The following is a 19,468-nucleotide window of genomic DNA, read 5'->3' on the forward strand; positions in this document are numbered from 1 at the left end:
TGATCCCCTGTCCACTGTGCTTTGGAAGGATAGAGGTGCACCTCCAATGATGATGCCCATAGGCTAAAACCTCTATCATTGTCTTAGTTTTGGGACTAAATTGTCCTTCTAGATGGGACCAGACAAAAATGTTGCAGGATAATTCTCCCTTGTGAAAAAGCAAATGAGGAATTAAAAGAGGCTGCATGCTGGGTAATATCAATCCTATAGGGCAAGCTATTACAGCTCTTTCTATTACCAATTGAGTTTTGGGTGTCATGATTAGAAATTGATAAGACTGAGCAGGTTGTTAGTGAAGCATATGCACCAATTATTCAGAAGAAAGTTTATCAAGATTGTAAAAATCCTGGCATCTCTTAGCCTTTCTAGGAGCTCAGGGATGAGTGGAAGTGGGTATCTATTTTTTATTGTTACAGAATTTAAAGCCCTATAGTCAATGATGGGTCTGAGGGTGCCATTTTTATTGGTAACAAAGAATATGCCTGCTGCTGCAGAGGAGGTGGAAGGTGAAATGTAACCCTTTCGTAAGTTTTCATCTAAGTAAGCTCTTAAAAACTTCAACTCTTTTTGTGATAAGGAAAAATTCTGCCAAAGGGTATTACTGCACCAGGTTTGATGTCTATTGGGCAGTCATACGGTCTGTGTGGTGGTAAATTTTCTGCATTCTTTAGGTTAAAGACATCAGAAAATTCTGTGTAAGCAGTGGGCAAGGATGGTTCAATATGTTGTATGATGGTATAAGAAAAACAGGTAGTAGTACAGTATGGCGAGTCAAAAGTGAGATCATTAGAGGTCCAGTCAATCTTAGGATTGTGTTTTGTTAACCATGGGTAACCAAGTATCAAGGGTGTATAGAACCTGGGATTACGTCGAAAGTGATGTATTCCTTATGGCCAGGTATTGGTCCAGAGAATTGGTATTGTCTGGTGAGTTATAGGACCCTTTAAGTAATTAGAACCGTCAATAACTCTGACATATACAGGTGTTTTTTTAAGCACACAGGGTATTTTATTAATGGTTACAACTTTACAGTCTATAAACATGCCAAATGCCCCCGAATCAATCATAGCCTCTTTCTGGAGGATGTGCTGATACCACTGTAAAGACAAGAAAATAGATAAGTAAGTTTTTGTGAGTGGAACAGTAAGTGAACTTATGTGGCAAATCTTACCCTTCTTCTGACGGCTTAGCAAGGGACATGTAGAGACGGTATAATCCTTATTGGCGCAATACATGCATAAATTTGCAAGGCGACGTCTTGATTTTTCTTCTTGGGACAGTGGTCCTTTGAGGGTTCCAATCCCCATGGCGACAGTGCTATGTTTATCATAGCGTGGAGTGAAGGGTTTCTTGTTATATAGATCAGGACTTTGTCTTTCTTGTCTCCTTTCTCTATATCGACGGTCCATAGATATGCATATCTTTATGAGAGCTTCTAGTGTTTCAGGCAATTCTATCCTTGAAAGTTCATCCTTAAGATGCTCTGACAATCCTAGACGGAATTGGTTTTTAAGACTGACTAAGTTCCATTGAGAATCTGTGGCCCACAGTTGGAACTCTGCTACATAATCCTCAACCACCCTTTTTCCCTGCTTTAGGGATCTTAAGTTGTTTTCAGCGGTGTTCTGCTTGTTAGTATCCTCATAAAGGGTTGACATTGCTGAGAAAAAGTTATGCAGGGAGTCTAAGATTGGATCATTTAATTTGAAAAATCTATCCGCCCAGGACCTGGGCTCTCCGCTAAGATAGGAGATCGTAGTACAAACTTTGATTCGTTCTGCACAATAAGTTTTAGGTTTCATGCTATACAACAAAAAGCAGGAATTTTTAAACTCGCAGAATTTTGATTTAACCCCTGAAAAGGGTTGTGGTGGGTTTATATGTGGTTCCGGGTCCTCAGCTGCTTTTTGGGTAAAAAAAAGTCATTAATCAGCCGTTTTAGGGTGTTATTCTCTGTTTGTAATTCAGTCAATCCCTGTGCAAGAATATCAACTTTTTGATTTAGTGAGGTTATTTGGTTTGCCATTTCTGTGGGATCCATTTTTACCTATGTACCTTTTTTAGGCTTGTTCACTCTGCAATATCCCTATTGCTTTAATAGGCTTTTAAGGAAAATATGGTTTTTGTAAGTATTCTTACTTAACAACTCCCAAAACAGATATATGAAAGTGTAAATATTAGGAATACCAGATTAGTAGTTCTATCTCAAATAGGTAACCCACTGACAGAACTATGTGTTCAACAGAGAGCTTTTTCACCACTGAATATAATTGTATAAGTCCTCTGAATAGTCTGTTAAATGCTGTCAATATTTACTTATAGAGATCCTTGTTTAGCACAACAGTTCCATTTTTATCAAAGACTTAGTAGTGAGTGATGGATGAGCAAAAACAACACATTAGAAAGAGCAAGCAGAATTCACATGTTATGCAGAAGTTAGTAGAAAATTATACCCAAAAGTAAAGCTTTTCCGGTTAGGCAAAGTCAGTCAAATTAACAAGCAGCTGAGAGAGAAGTACTTGAAATTAGTATGTAACTTTCTTACTTATTTACTTCTGGTATCCGGTCTGCAATTGATCCAATGGAAAAACTTACTTAGGAGCTGAAGATCCGTAGTTGATGAATTGTTATGCGGTCTCGTTGGAACACAGCGTGTTATGTGACTCTCTCTGAGTACAGCGTGTGGATGATGACGTCAGTACACAGCTGATTCAGCTTAAAGGAACTGCAGAAGGAGAGAATGATACTCATAGCTGATAGATGGTAAAATGGTGGTCACGGAGTTCAGAGAACGGCTGAGGTAGGAAAGTAGCGGAAGGATTAATTCTGAAGATAATTCAAGCGGCAATGTGAGTCCTTTCTGAAAAGAGAAGTATGAGAACTTCAAATATCTAATTAGTTTTGGCTTGAGAGATAGGCTCAGGAAGAGCGTAGCAATAATGAGAGAGAAAATAAATTTCTCAAACACTTGCAGTGAACCAGCAGTTTGTGTAGGAACAAACCCCTCCTTATATAGGGGTGTGAGTAGGAACAGGGATATACCTCTTAAAGGGATAGCAGTTATGACACACACTTGGCCTTTTATAGTATATAGGGCTATACAGAGATAACTGGTGTATGGTGGAACTGTGGCAGCTGCCTGGATACTGAAAGGCTAAAGAATGTAGCTGATGGCTGAATGATACATAGAGCAAATTATTTTTACCCTCAGTTCTACAAAGATATTGAACCCATTTTTTTTTTTCATGGTTCAGATAGAGCATGCAATTTTAAGCAACTTTCTAATTTACTTCTATTGTCAATTTTTCTTCATTCTCTTGGTTTCTTTATTTGAAAAAGCAGGAATGTAAGCTTACAAGCCGGTCCTTTTTGGTAGGACTTGCTGATTGGTGGCTACATTTAGCCACCAATCAGCAAGTGCTTCCCAGGTGTAGAACCAAAGATGGGCTGGCTCCTAAGCTTACATCCCTGCTTTTTCAAATAAAGATACAAAGAAAATGAAGAAAGATTCATAATAGGAGTAAATTAGAAAGTTGCTTAAAATCGCATTCTCTATCTGAATCATGAAAGAAGAAAAATGAGTTCAGTGTACCTTTAATGAAAACCTATAGTATCTGTACAGTATGAATGCACAAAGCAAACTGATTTATTTGAACTATTACATATTTCTCATCCAGTAGCGAATGGTCAGCATTCCATTGTAAAAGCATAATAATGTCAATAAGCAGCATATGCAAGGCACCACCCACTGCTCTTGCAAAGCAAACAAACTAACTCAAAAGAAAGTAAATGTCTCATAATCACACATAAGCAAAAATATACTGAGTTATATTTAATCAATTAATAAACAAAAGTAGCAAATCTAATGTCTTAAGGCTAATACATTTCATGTAAAATATTTCAATGTCTAAAACTTGCAATCTGATAAAATAGATTGCAGAAAAAATATGGTTTCGAATGAGATGTCTAGCCCAAGGCTATATACTGAGCGAGACTTTGTTATTTCTCTATAGTTGTGGATAAATGATCTGTGTCCATGTACTGCTGACAAATTAATTAACAATAGAAAAATAGCCCTACTTTGTAGATAAAGTATCATTGATCTCTTAGATGATGCTAAATTACTTTGATGACATTCACTAAACTAAACAAAATAAGAGACTAATGTACCGCATGTTTATTTTTTAAACTTTTAATTCAATTCATTATTCAACAAATACATTTTTAGAGCCTTCTATTATTTTTAACCACCTGTTCCACCCTGCTGTAGTAACTAAGGCCTAGATTTAGAGTTTGGCGGTAGCCGTCAAAACCAGCGTTAGAGGCTCCTAACGCTGGTTTTTACCGCCCGCTGGTATTTGGAGTCAGTCAGGAAAGGGTCTAACGCTCACTTTGCAGCCGCGACTTTTCCATACCGCAGATCCCCCTACGCCATTTGCGTATCCTATCTTTTCAATGGGATCTTTCTAATGCCGGTATTTAGAGTCGTGGCTGAAGTGAACGTTAGAAATCTAACGACAAAACTCCAGCCGCAGAAAAAAGTCAGTAGTTAAGAGCTTTCTGGGCTAACGCCGGTTTATAAAGCTCTTAACTACTGTGCTTTAAAGTACACTAACACCCATAAACTACCTATGTACCCCTAAACTGAGGTCCCCCCATATCGTCGCCACTCTATTAAAAAATTTTAACCCCTAATCTGCCGCTCTGTACACTGCCGCCACCTACGTTATCCCTATGTACCCCTAATCTGCTGCCCCTAACACCGCCGACACCTACATAATATTTATTACCCCCTAATCTGCCACCCCCAACGTTGCCGCCACCTACCTACACTTATTAACCCCTAATTTGCCGACCGGACCGCACCGCTACTATAATAAATGTATTAACCCCTAATCCGCCTCACTCCCGCCTCAATAACCCTATAATAAATAGTATTAACCCCTAATCTGCCCTCCCTAACATCGCCGAAACCTAACTATAAGCATTAACCCCTAATCTGCCGAACGGAGCTCACCGCTACTCTAATACATTTTTTAACCCCTAAAGCTAATTCTAACCCTAACCGTAACACCCCCCTAAGTTAAATATAATTTTTATCTAACAAAATAAATTAACTCTTATTAAATAAATTATTCCTATTTAAAGCTAAATACTTACCTGTAAAATAAACCCTAATATAGCTACAATATAAATAATAATTATATTGTAGCTATTTTAGGATTAATATTTATTTTACAGGCAACTTTGTATTTATTTTAACCAGTTACAATAGCTATTAAATAGTTAATAACTATTTAATAGCTACCTAGTTAAAATAATGACATGCCACAAAGAATTCAGCTCTTTTGCCTGTAAAAAAAACATACAATACCCCCCCAACATTACAACCCACCACCCACATACCCCTAATCTAACCCAAACCCCCCTTAAATAAACCTAACACTAAGCCCCTGAAGATCTCCCTACCTTGTCTTCACCTCGCCGGGTTCACCGATCGATCCAGAAGAGCCTCCGATGTCTTGATCCAAGCCCAAGCGGGGGCTGAAGAGTGACGTCCATCCTCCGGCTGAAGTCTTGATCCAAGCGGGCAGAAGAGGACATCCGGACTGGCAAACATCTTCATCCAAGCCGCATCTTCTATGTTCTTCAATCCGATGACGACCGGCTGATCTTCAAGACCTTCAACGCGGATCCATCCATCTTCACCGACGAATGACTGTTCCTTTAAGGGACGTCATCCAAGATGGCGTCCCTCGAATTCCGATTGGCTGATAGGATTCTATCAGCCAATCGGAATTAAGGTAGGAAAATTATGATTGGCTGATGGAATCAGCCAATCAGATTCAAGTTCAATCCGTTTGGCTGATCCAATCAGCCAATCAGATTGAGCTTGCATTCTAATGGCTGTTCTGATCAGCCAATAGAATGCAAGCTCAATCCGATTGGCTAATTGGATCAGCCAATCAGATTGAACTTGAATCTGATTTGCTGATTCCATCAGCCAATCAGAATTTTCCTACCTTAATTCTGATTGGCTGATAGAATCCTATCAGCCAATAGGAATTCGAGGGACGTCATCTTGGATGACGTCATTTAAAGGAACCGTCATTCGTCGGGAAGTCGTCGGTGAAGATGGATGGATCCGCGCTGGAGGTCTTGAAGATCAGCCGGTCGTCATCGGATTGAAGAACATAGAAGATGCGGCTTGGATGAAGATGTTTGCCGGTCCGGATGTCCTCTTCTGCCTGCTTGGATCAAGACTTCAGCCGGAGGATGGACATCACTCTTCAGCCCCCGCTTGGGCTTGGATCAAGACTTCGGAGGCTTGGATCAAGACTTTGGTGGATGGATCGGTGAACCCGGCGAGGTGAAGACAAGGTAGGGAGATCTTCAGGGGCTTAGTGTTAGGTTTATTTAAGGGGGGTTTGGGTTAGATTAGGGGTATGTGGGTGGTGGGTTGTAATGTTGGGGGGGGGATTGTATGTTTTTTTTACAGGCAAAAGAGCTGAATTCTTTGGGGCATGCACCGCAAAGGGCCCTTTTAAGGGCTGGTAAGGTAAAAGAGCTTTTCTATTTTAATTTTAGAATAGGGTAGGGCATTTTTTTATTTTGGGGGTCTTTGTTATTTTATTAGGGGGCTTAGAGTAGGTGTACTTAGTTTAAAATTGTTGTAATATTTTTCTAATGTTTGTAAATATTTTTTTATTTTTTGTAATTTAGTTCTTTTTTATTTTTTGTACTTTAGTTAGTTTATTAAATTGTATTTAATTGTAGGTATTTTATTTAATTAATTCATTTATTGATAGTGTAGTGTTAGATTTAATTGTAGCTAATTGTAGGTATTTTATTTAATTAATTTATTGATAGTGTAGTGTTAGGTTTAATTGTAACTTAGGTTAGGATTTATTTTACAGGTAATTTTGTCATTATTTTAACTAGGCAACTATTAAATAGTTCTTAACTATTTAATAGCTATTGTACCTAGTTAAAATAATTACAAAGTTGCCTGTAAAATAAATATTAATCCTAAAATAGCTACAATATAATTATAATTTATATTGTAGCTATATTAGGGTTTATTTTACAGGTAAGTATTTAGCTTTAAATATGATTAATTTATTTAATAAGAGTTAATTTATTTTGTTAGATTTAAATTATATTTAACTTAGGGGGGTGTTAGTGTTAGGGTTAGACTTAGCTTTAGGGGTTAATACATTTATTAGAGTAGCGGTGAGATCCAGTCGGCAGATTAGGGGTTAATTATTGTAGGTAGGTGGAGGCGACGTTGGGGGTGGCAGATTAGGGGTTAATAAATATAATATAGGGGTCGGCGGTGTTAGGGGCAGCAGATTAGGGGTACATAGGGATAACGTAGGTTGCGGCGGTGTACGGAGCGGCAGATTAGGGGTTAATAATAATATGCAGGGGTCAGCAATAGCGGGGGATTAGGGGTTAATAAGTGTAAGGTTAGGGGTGTTTAGACTCGGGGTATATGTTAGAGTGTTAGGTGCAGACATAGGAAGTGTTTCCCCACAGGAAACAATTGGGCTGCGTTAGGAGCTGAACGCTGCTTTTTTGCAGGTGTTAGGTTTTTTTTCAGCTCAAACTGCCCCATTGTTTTCTAAGGGGGAATCGTGCACGAGCACATTTTTGAAGCTGGCCGCGTCCGTAAGCACCGCTGGTATCGAGAGTTGCAGTGGCGGTAAATATGCTCTACGCTCCCTTTTTTGGAGCCTAACGCAGCCATTCTGTGAACTCTAAATACCAGCGGTATTTAAAAGGTGCGGGGGGAAAAAAGCACGCGTAGCTAACGCACCCCTTTGGCCGCAGAACTCTAAATCTAGACGTAAGGGATTAAAGGCCTACAGCTCGTTACCAGCAGAGAGGGAAATATAACTTAACCAATAAACTTACAATAACTTATACTCTATAAATAACTTATAACTATAAATAACGACACAACAACTTAGCTTTAGTAGATAAATTTTAAACCGTCACAGGTTAAAAATTTGTTTATTATAAAATTAGAGATAACTTAGGAGCCAACAAGGCTAAGCTTGTGGCAAACAAGAGCTGGCTAACCCAGCGCTACAGGAGGTCAGTGGCCCCAACGGAGACTGCAGCAGGGAGGGTCCCCTCTGCCCTGGGAGATGCTACTGAGGGAAGCAAGCGGATGGACCCACCCGCAAGGGGAAGGAGGGGCACCTTGTGTGCACCTGAGGCTATCCGCCCTTCCCACTTTTAGATTGGCCACCGCTCCCCCCATTCACCCTCTCCCAACGCAACAAGGCCACGACCTCCCGCCACAAGATAACCTCGGAGACAGTATCCTTGCCGCCACAATGAAACCTAGCACCTGACTTAAAGGAAGGGGATAAGAGACCTTCGAACATCACTGATAAATATATCCAAGGCTGCATCCTCTAAATGTACCCTATCCTTCCTGTAATGCTTAATCTTGTCAGCCGTTAAGGCATCGTGTCTGACCACGAAACCTCCCTGCTCTGTGACGGTTCTACCTACGGTCAAATTATTTTTTTTCCTGACCCTATACGCTGCACTATGTGAGGACATGTGCCTCCATTCCAGCCTCAGTATATTGTTGGACCAACCCAAGATGACATTGGGGATACGGGTTTTTATCCATTTTATGTCAGCCTGCATGATCTTAATCAGCTGCAGAACAGGAAGGGCACCTAAATCATTACCCCTAAGTGCAAAATGATGATATGGGGTTTTCCCCAGCGAATAAGGGCTTCGGACAAAAGGGAAGGGATCCTAGGCCAACACATTCCTCTCTCCCCCAACCATCTAACTGACGCTCTGGCAGGGGGAAACCCAAAATTTTGTCCATCGAGGTGGGATGCCCAGTGTACGTAGGAATGCCCTACAATCCAAATTCTTTTTGCTCCTTGGGATGCTCCTAAAAAAACAAAAGGAGGTTAGTAACTGTGTCTGACTGTAATCAGAGTTAAACAAGGGGCCGAACATAACACTTTACTTATTCGAACGCCACCTACCCAAGCGCTTAATAGATTCCACAGATTGCCCTGGGAACTGGGGGACGAGTAACCAGATATAGGGTCACTAATTTGACAGGGCAGCAATCACCCAACATTGGGGAAATGGTCACCCAAATTCCCTTGCCCTGCTGATCAGTTTTTGAATGGGGGAGGAAGATCAAAATAGAATCGGGCAATGCTTTAATATGCTGTATTTGTACACCCTTATTGGTGCAACGTTTGGATGGGGAAAGCAGGTAGCCTATGCGCAGTGCAGCCGCGTATGCCAATACAAACGCTGCCCGGAATAAGCCTAGCTCATATGGAGAAGAGCACACCGCCTCCAAGGCCGCCACCAGTTTCTCCAGGTGCTCTTGGGTAATGGGCTCGCAGGAATCTTTTTGCTGCGGCTGCAAGCGACCCCAACCCTTGAGCACTCGCCGCACAAAAAATGAATTTGTGGGATCAGGTAAAGCCAGTGCTCGATAGAAAAAAGCGAGCACGGCCATGCGAGCCTGAACGGCACCGGGGCGTGCCCCAGCCGACCATAAACTCACCAGCCAGTTACATAAGACTATTTGCATAGCTGAAACTGCCTCCACTTCCTGATCATGGCAGAAGGACTCCCATTCCCTCCAAGACCTGACATAAGAGTACCAGGTGGATGGAGCCAATGATGTGCGGACTAAAGGGAGCAGGGATACCCAGGATTCAGAAGCTGCCAAAGAAATTGGGGACAGGGTAAGCCTAATCTGGCAGCGCAAGGAGCAAGACGCCTAAATGTCGCCCATTCAAACCTAGATAGGGCGTCAGCAATTACATTATTCACTCCGGGGACATGTTTAGCTTGAAACTGAATGTTAAGTTCCATACAGCGTAACACCAAGTGCCGTAACAAGCAGACCACAGCAGCCGAAGTGGCGGACAATCTATTTATGGCATGCACTACACTAAGGTTATTCGTCCAGAAAACAACATTCCTATTAGAAAACTGTTGCCCCCAGAGCTCGATCGCCATGACTATGGGGAACAATTCCAGGAGTGTGAGATTACGGGTTAAACCCCTACTCTTCCAATCTGCAGGCCAAGGGCCCGCACTCCACTCCCCCTGAAAGTATGCCCCATAACCACCGGATCCCGCGGCATCAGTGAACAGGTGAAGTAGCTGACTTCTGAGCACCAGAAATGAATGCCGTTAAAGTGCTGCAGAAAAGACTCCCACACCTTAAGGTCGGCAGTCATTCCCCCTGAAATATATATTGTCCCCATTGGTTTGGTCCTGCCACATAATTTACTTTCAAGCCTGCGATTAAATACCCTCCCCATGGGAATAACCCGGCAAGCAAAATTCAATAGGCCAAGGATTGACTGCAACTGTTTCAGAGTAATGTATTTTGAAGACACGGCCGCTTTAACCGCTTCTAAAATGCTCCGCACCTTGTGAATGGGCAACCTGCAAATCATTTGTACTGCATCAATCTCTATGCCAAGGAAGGTTAAGCAAGTAACTGGACCTTGGGTTTTCTCCTCAGCAAGAGGAACCCCTAAAAAAGTCATGAGCTCATGCATTATGTTCATTGCTTCTAAGCAATCCTCTGAATCCTTCCAACCTACAATCAAGAAGTCATCCAGATAGTGTGCAATGCAATCCCTACCCACCCTATGAGCTATGGCCCAGTGCAAAAACGTGCTGAATTTCTAAAATACGGCACAAGAAATGGCACAGCCCATAGGCAGGCATTGATCAACATAGAAACCACCCTGAAACTTACAACCCATCAGCGGGAAGGCAGAAGGATGTAGGGGAAACAAACGAAACGCAGATTCAATATCCAATTTCGCCAATAAAGCACCTCTACCACACCCCTGGACTAGCTCAAGAGCGTTATCAAAAGATTGATACCGCACTGAGCTAAGCTCAGGATCAATAGCGTCATTCACTGAGCTTCCTTTAGGGTAGGAAAGGTGCTGTATCAGCCAAAATTTCCCCGGCTCTTTCTTCGGGACTACCCCTAATGGCGAGATGACCATGTTAAGAAACGGAGTGGACTGGAAGGGCCCTATCATGCGTTCTAGGCGTATTTCCTTGTCTAATTTTTCTTGTACTACATGTGGGTAATCATATACTGAGCGTAGGTTTCTATGTTTGACTGACCCCTTAACAAGCGCATTAACTGGAATAACGAAGCCGTTGCTGAAACCATCTCTTAGTAAATTTGCAGCTTCCCGATCGGGGTAATAACGCAGCCATACTTCAAGCGCGTGGGCCCTCACTGGGGAGTGAGCTTTTCTGGCCAGCAAGGGTTCTAATTTGGGGTCTACTAGCTGTGACATCTTTTCTCTTGCAATCACAACCTGGGTGCAACCCTCCGCAGAACTTACAATTATGCTTAAATCCGCAAGCGCTTCCTTTTTCGCATTTGTTATCGTGGAAAGCCCAGCAGAATACACCCCTACGCTTTCCCTTCTGGTTCCGAAAGGACTGAGGCACTGCTGAGGTGGACGTGGAGGGAGCACACTGCGGGCCCAGGCACTGCCAAAGATGGGAATCCGTACAATCAAATGTAAGCACTGGATTACCCGCCATTTTGTGCCTGAACTCAGAGTCATAGTCCTCCATGCCCCCTCACTGAATTTTCTTTGAATCCAGTGTATTGAGTCTGTGTATTTTAGAATAGCGAGGTTTTGGGTCTGGTATCTCTCTAGATAACAGGAAGAAAACACTCTAAAACAAATGAGCCACTCTTCAAAAGTTTCGGGGCGTTTAAACCTCTTAGGGCCAGTTCCATCGGAACTTTTCTCCTTCTGCCTATAAGCCTCAGGGGATAATTCAAAAATATTAACGTATTTCCCCTGCTGTATTTTTTTAACAATCTTTGGCTTTAAATGGGCATGCAGCGAAGGCATATACGAGGGAATAGTGTCCCCATGCATTGCAACCTTTCTCTTGGGGATAATAGTAATTGGGGGATTCTGCAACTGACTGCCCTGAGGAGCTGACTGAGCGGCAGCCGGGGATTGCGCAACCACCGGCGGGGGTACTTCAGGAACCGTGCTACTTTGCTTAAACCCTCCTGACTGCTACATATTTTTAACCATGTGAAACATCCTCTTCTGACCCTTTCCTCTCAAGCCTAAAGATGTGTCACTACCTGAGTCTGATTCGTATAAGGATGAGTCAGCCGAATCAGATCTATTATGTGTGAATGTGGGTGTACTATGCTCATTACAAACATTTGCACATGACTCACCGGTGGCAGAGGAGTATGGTGGAACCTGAGGTGATGCTTGCTCCGAAGCCGCTTGAACTGGAACAGTAGTTGCAGCATGCTGAATTTGAGTAGAGCTCGTCGCTGTAGAGCTTGCCGCAGACCCTGATGCTTGCTGCAAGGTGGATGGCAGGGTAGATGGTTCCTGCAGCGAACTCATGCCTGACGCCTGGTTTTGGTTTTGCGGTTGCATGACCCCCTGTAAGAGAGAAAACAACTCGCAAGCATTGCAAACTTGTGGCATGGCAGGAGCTGCTAATGGAACATTTTGTGAAACTTGATTGCCATAATGAAGCACCTCAGCGTTCTGCCCATGCATACGATGATCATGAAATATGGGTACGTATGATGAATGATTATTGACATTACCAGCATCACTCACCCTGCCAGTGCTAGCTGGCACATTCACCCAGCCAGTATTATCTGTCACATTCACTCAAGAACAATGAGCCTGTGAAGCATTCTGCAAAACATTCACTCTAGAACAATGAGCCTGCGAAACATTCTGCAAGACATTTGGCTGTGCTACATGTGTCCCAACATTAATTGCTTGCGCATGCTGCAAACCACTATCATCAAAATTATGAGCTGGCTGAATATTATGAGCTGGCTGAATATTAATAGCCCCAGCTCCCAATGTCGCCGTATTATGCTGTGCAGCAATGGTATTGAAGCCATGTCCCTGAGCTGCTGCGATGCGCTGCGCATCGTTCATATGATTAGCATTTAAATTTTGCACATTCGCAATATTTGTGTGCAGGAGCTCCTGAGCTGTAATGGGCTGTGCAGCATGTATGTTAATTGGCACTGCACTCTGTGTCACGCTTGCAATAGCCTTATTAACTGTCATATTAACTGGCATATCAGGGTTCACCCTAGCACCTTGTCTGCCGGAATTCCGTAATGGCGCTTTCCCTTTGTTTGCAACTTTCTTGGTGGCCTGAGTTACTCGAGCTGCACCACGCCTCTCCCCCAAGACCTGTTGCCAATGTTCCCCCTTGAAGGTAAAGTGCCCCTCGCATGCTTCGCCCTTGCCGCTATATTGCCCTGATGAATAAGAGCCCCCCATGTTCAGGTCCCACCAGGCCCAAAGCTCTCTCATGATGCTCACCTGCAATCCGAGGAGCGATGGACCATGTCTGCTGGGGACTGTGCTGTGAATGAGGCGGGGCACGTGACGTCAACTTCCGAAAGTACGAACGGACCAACCAGAATGGTGGAGGATGTCGCAGAAGATGCCATGGCTGCCGCGATTGACGAGAGGAATGCCGATACCGCCGACGCTGCAGATGGAGGTACCAACGAGAAGAGGGACTCGACCGAAGCTGCAGGTAAGATGGCGGCTGCCTGAAGGTAAGTGTCTGAAACAGGCCCTGAACCACCAATGATGCACGTGGATGCCATATTCGCCTGAGACGTGCCAGGCTGTTCTAAAAGAATGGAGGATGGAACCGGGGGTTGCCCGGCCAATTGAGGGACAAAATTATCCCCTGAACCATTAATAAACTGTGTGACAAGGCCTAGGTTAGTAGGCCCCACATCACTGAGTAGCACGCTAGTAGGCCTCAAAACCGCTGAGTGCCCGCTTGGAGGCCCTGAACCACCAATTAATGCAACAGTAGTAGAAGCGGTTGCAGCGCTGTAAGACCCACTAGTAGCCGCAATACTGGTACTGGTAGGTATGCTAACACTAGGCCTCAAATAAGGCTCAAGGGCCGCCATGCTGGTAGAGGGGGCCGTAATACTAGTAGAGGGGCTAACGCTAGGCCCCAAATAAGGCCCAGGGGTTGCAATGCCTGTAGGGTCCGCAGCACTTATAGAGTGTCTAACGCTAGACCCCAAATAAGGCCCAACAGCACCCGGCCCTGTCTGCTGGTGTTCTGTGGATTCGGGAATAACAGTTAGTGTGCTCTGCCCTTCCTGATGTGAGACTGCTTGTTCTATAAGCCCACTAGTGTTCTGATTTGGAGGGATCAAATCCCCTATACTATCAGAATTATTTATGGTACTTATCTGCTTTTTCCCTGTAGGTTTCTGGAACTGAAGTTCCTTGAAGTGGGCTGGAGGCAAGCTGGATCGTCTGGAGCGATGCATACTGACAGGATATAGGCCTAGCAGACCGAAGAAAAAAGAACAGAAACGTATCTGCTTCAGGATCCAGGAGAAGAGGGCAAGGAGACTGAAATCAGCACACTTTAAGGTCAGACTGGGGCTCCTCCCTAAACTAGCAACAATGTTGCACTACTTCACTACCCAGCCCTCTACTCCTATCTCACTCACTACAGCCTTAACCCTTAGATGCCTTAACCCTTAGATTGCTACAGTCCCATTTGGTCCTTTCACTGCCTATTTACTTATAAACAAACTAGACTAGATCACGGGTGGAGAATAATTGATAGCACAGGGTTTGTTATCCTTTGACTTTGCACAAAGAATAGTGCATAATCTATTGTATGATCCTTCACATCTATTTGTTATGTCTAAATATAAATAATTGTTTAATGTGTTTTAAATGGTTCATTTTACCCGCTTGAGTGTATGTTATTATTTGGAAACAGTTACTTTATTTTTTATTTGAAATAGCTACTTTTGCCTGTTGTAACCCCTCCTAACCTGAAAATATTAGTAGAACAGCTATGCAAATAGCAGATAATAGCAATGAATAATCTCCCAGTTGGAGGTATGAAGAAGAGAGAGATTTTTGTATGTAAAATAGTTGCATTGGTTTATTCACCCCCCAGTCATAATTAACCCTTTGATACCTAACATATATGCTTGCAGGCTCTGCCCATTGTTATGGGCATGTCTTAGGTGATGGTTTTATTGAGAAAAAGAGCTATTTCAAGTACAGAAATAAACATACATTTAATACTGTGCAGTAGGTAACAAGTTATTTGGAAAGCATTAAAGGGACAGTCTAGACCCAATACATACTTTTGATTACTTATGGTTACATACAAGAGAAGCATCCTGCAACTGGTCCTACATGTATATGCTTGTAAGAAGTACATGAAACATTTAAATATTCATTGAGCTCCATGTACTAAGCGGCAGGTAGACAGCTTCTCAACTTGTGAAGCTGTCCGGCCGCCTTTGCTACACACGGGCAGCGGATCTGTTGATCCGCTTGCCTGTATGTATAATTACACACTCATCAGAGTGTGTAATTCCTGCCCCTTCATTCGCGTGACCAATCCCATGACTGAAGTGGCTGTCAATCACCGAGAGCGAGCAAACTCTCTGTGATTTTCCCTCACTACCTCAGAGGTGGCGTACGGTGTAAGAAGCAAGCAGGCTAATCACTGATGCTTCTTACATTGTGGGAAGCAGGCTCGCATATGCAAAACTGCCCCACAAGGGCTCCAGAGCAGCTTTCGCTGCTTCGTACATGGAGCCCATTGTTTGTTAGGAGCGAAAATAACCTCCAAGCTACGTCCACCTAATGTGTGTATATTTTGGTTACTCCAATCACGATTGGCTTGTTAAATTATTTTCCTAATTAAAAATAAGAAACAAGCATCGCTAAATGTCATACAAGAAAGACGCTTACTGGACAAAAATAAAGTTGTGGGTGGAGTTTGGTGGACATTTGTGGCTGCTAACAAGTGATGATTATTTAAATGTTTCATATACTTCTAACCCGCTTATAAATGTGGAACAGGTTGGAAGATGCTTGTCTGGTTTATAATAATAAGTAATAAAGAATATATTATTGGGTCTAGAATGTCCCTTTAAAAGGACAGTCTACTTGAAAATTTTTATTGTTTAAGCAGATACATAATCCCTTCATTACCCACTACCCAGGTTTGCATAACTAACACTGTTATATAATTATAATTTTCACCTCTGTGATTACCTTGTATCTAACCCTCTGTAGGGTGCCCCCTTATTTCAGTTCTTTTAACTGACTTGCAATTTAACCAATCAGTACTGACTCATAAATAACTCCACTGGAGTAATCACAACTTTATCTATATGGCACACATGAACTGTGGTTTAGAAATCAGTTTGAGCCTACCTAGGTTTTTCAACAAAGAATACAAAGAATACAAAGCAAATTTGATGATTAAGATAATTTGGAAAGTTGTTTAAAATTGCACTCCCTATCTGAATTATGAAAGTTTAATTTTAAATTGACTGTCCCTTTAAGCTGAAGCAAATTTTATAAATACAAAGATAGGTCTTCAGCACTTTAACATAGTTTATTGACACTTAGGAATAGCGACGTTTCGGGGTCACAGCCCCTTACTCATGCTGTGATCCCGAAACGTCATTATTCCTAAGTGTCAATAAACTATGTTAAAGTGCTGAAGACCTATCTTTGTATTTATACGTTTACTAGGACTTGGCAGCGTCCTAGGGTCATTTGTGCACTCATTCCAGAGTGTGTGCTGTTCCCATTGACTCTTTTGTTGAAGCAAATTTTATAGTACAGTGTCCCTTTAAAGGGACAGTAAACACCAGAATTTTTGTTGTTTAAAAAGGTAGGTAATCCCTTTATTACTCATTCCCCAATTTTGCATAACCAACACAGTTATAATAATATACTTTTTACTTCTGTGATTACCTTGTATCTATGCCACTGCAAACTGCCCCCTTATTTCAGTTCTTTTGACAGACATGCATTTTTATCCAATCAGTGCTTGCTCTTAGGAGCTTCACGTGCCTGAGCTCAATGTTATCTATATGAAACACATGAACTAACGCCCTCTAGTGGTGAAAAACTGTCAAAATGCTTTCCAATTAGAGGCAGTCTTCAAGGTCTAAGAAATTAGCACATGAACCTCCTAGATTTAGCTTTCAACTAAGAATACCAAGAGAACAAAGCAAAATTAGTAATAAAAGTAAATTGTAAAGTTATTTAAAATTACTTGCCCTATTTAAATCATAAAAGATATTTTTTTTACTTTACTGGCACTTTAATATAATTTCATTTAATTTTATTTGACACTGTTCTCCTGTAGGTTATCTCTATCTCCTAAATACTTACCAATATATTTTACACCTATTAATTTAATATTTCTGCATGAATTTATCTGTTGAACTCTCTGGGGTAATAATGTTATATGTTCTTGCTAAAAGACTGTTATAGGTCATCTAGCATTGAACATGGCACTAATGTTTTTATCCGTAGGCTATATGTGTTTATATATATACTTTTGTCAGCTTTACGGATCATTTAGGTATCCCCCCCCTACTGATATGCTGTCACTAGAGTTTAATCCGTAGAGATTATAACTGATTACATAAGCATGCTTCAGTTGCTATGACAATGATAAGTTATGGCGTGCTCACTCTGCAAATGATTGATTATGTCTTCCAGCCTGATGCTGATTGCCATTTTATCACTCTTTGTTTACTGTTATATACACTGTATTTGCAACTAGCCATGAAGAGTTTGTTTTTTTAATAAGGTATTTTGAGCAACAGTTCTTTGTGCAAAGGTGTGATACATTTGTACCTAACAAGATTTTAATTTGATTGGTGGAACTCTGGAGTTGGGGTCTGTTTATGTTTTGTTCATTTTGAGTTGGTCTGTGGAAGGGGTTAACTACTCCAAAATGTCACTGTACAATAAAATTTAGTTTTTGATGTGTGTTTGATTAGTCAGTGAATGTTTGTCCTGTATATTTTAAATATATATCACAATATATATCATTATTCCTAAGTGTCAATAAACTATGTTAAAGTGCTGAAGACCTATCTTTGTATTTATACGTTTACTAGGACTTGGCAGCGTCCTAGGGTCATTTGTGCACTCATTCCAGAGTGTGTGCTGTTCCCATTGACTCTTTTGTTGAAGCAAATTTTATAGTACAGTGTCCCTTTAAAGGGACAGTAAACACCAGAATTTTTGTTGTTTAAAAAGGTAGGTAATCCCTTTATTACTCATTCCCCAATTTTGCATAACCAACACAGTTATAATAATATACTTTTTACTTCTGTGATTACCTTGTATCTATGCCACTGCAAACTGCCCCCTTATTTCAGTTCTTTTGACAGACATGCATTTTTATCCAATCAGTGCTTGCTCTTAGGAGCTTCACGTGCCTGAGCATTTTTATCCAATCAGTGCTTGCTCTTAGGAGCTTCACGTGCCTGAGCTCCATGAACATGGCACTAATGTTTTTATCCGTAGGCTATATGTGTTTATATATATATACTTTTGTCAGCTTTACGGATCATTTAGGTATCCCCCCCCTACTGATATGCTGTCACTAGAGTTTAATCCGTAGAGATTATAACTGATTACATAAGCATGCTTCAGTTGCTATGACAATGATAAGTTATGGCGTGCTCACTCTGCAAATGATTGATTATGTCTTCCAGCCTGATGCTGATTGCCATTTTATCACTCTTTGTTTACTGTTATATACACTGTATTTGCAACTAGCCATGAAGAGTTTGTTTTTTTAATAAGGTATTTTGAGCAACAGTTCTTTGTGCAAAGGTGTGATACATTTGTACCTAACAAGATTTTAATTTGATTGGTGGAACTCTGGAGTTGGGGTCTGTTTATGTTTTGCTCATTTTGAGTTGGTCTGTGGAAGGGGTTAACTACTCCAAATGTCACTGTACAATAAAATTTAGTTTTTGATGTGTGTTTGATTAGTCAGTGAATGTTTGTCCTGTATATTTTAAATATATATCACAATATATATCATTATTCCTAAGTGTCAATAAACTATGTTAAAGTGCTGAAGAAGGGGTTAACTACTCCAAAATGTCACTGTACAATAAAATTTAGTTTTTGATGTGTGTTTGATTAGTCAGTGAATGTTTGTCCTGTATATTTTAAATATATATCACAATATATATCACAATATATATCATTATTCCTAAGTGTCAATAAACTATGTTAAAGTGCTGAAGAAGGGGTTAACTCCTTCCAAAATGTCACTGTACAATAAAATTTAGTTTTTGATGTGTGTTTGATTAGTCAGTGAATGTTTGTCCTGTATATTTTAAATATATATCACAATATATATATATATATATATATATATATATATATATATATATATATAATATAATATATATATTTAAATGTATATATATATATCCCGGTCTCCTACCTCACTGTCACCATGATCCAGGTGTCTTTCTGACAACAGACGGAAAGATGCCTGGATCACGGTGACAGTGAGGTAGGAGACTGAGAAACTGGCTACAGACAGAATCATTTGCAGATAT

The sequence above is a fragment of the Bombina bombina genome, chromosome 2, assembly GCF_027579735.1.
Source record: "Bombina bombina isolate aBomBom1 chromosome 2, aBomBom1.pri, whole genome shotgun sequence".
Taxonomy (NCBI): domain Eukaryota; kingdom Metazoa; phylum Chordata; class Amphibia; order Anura; family Bombinatoridae; genus Bombina; species Bombina bombina.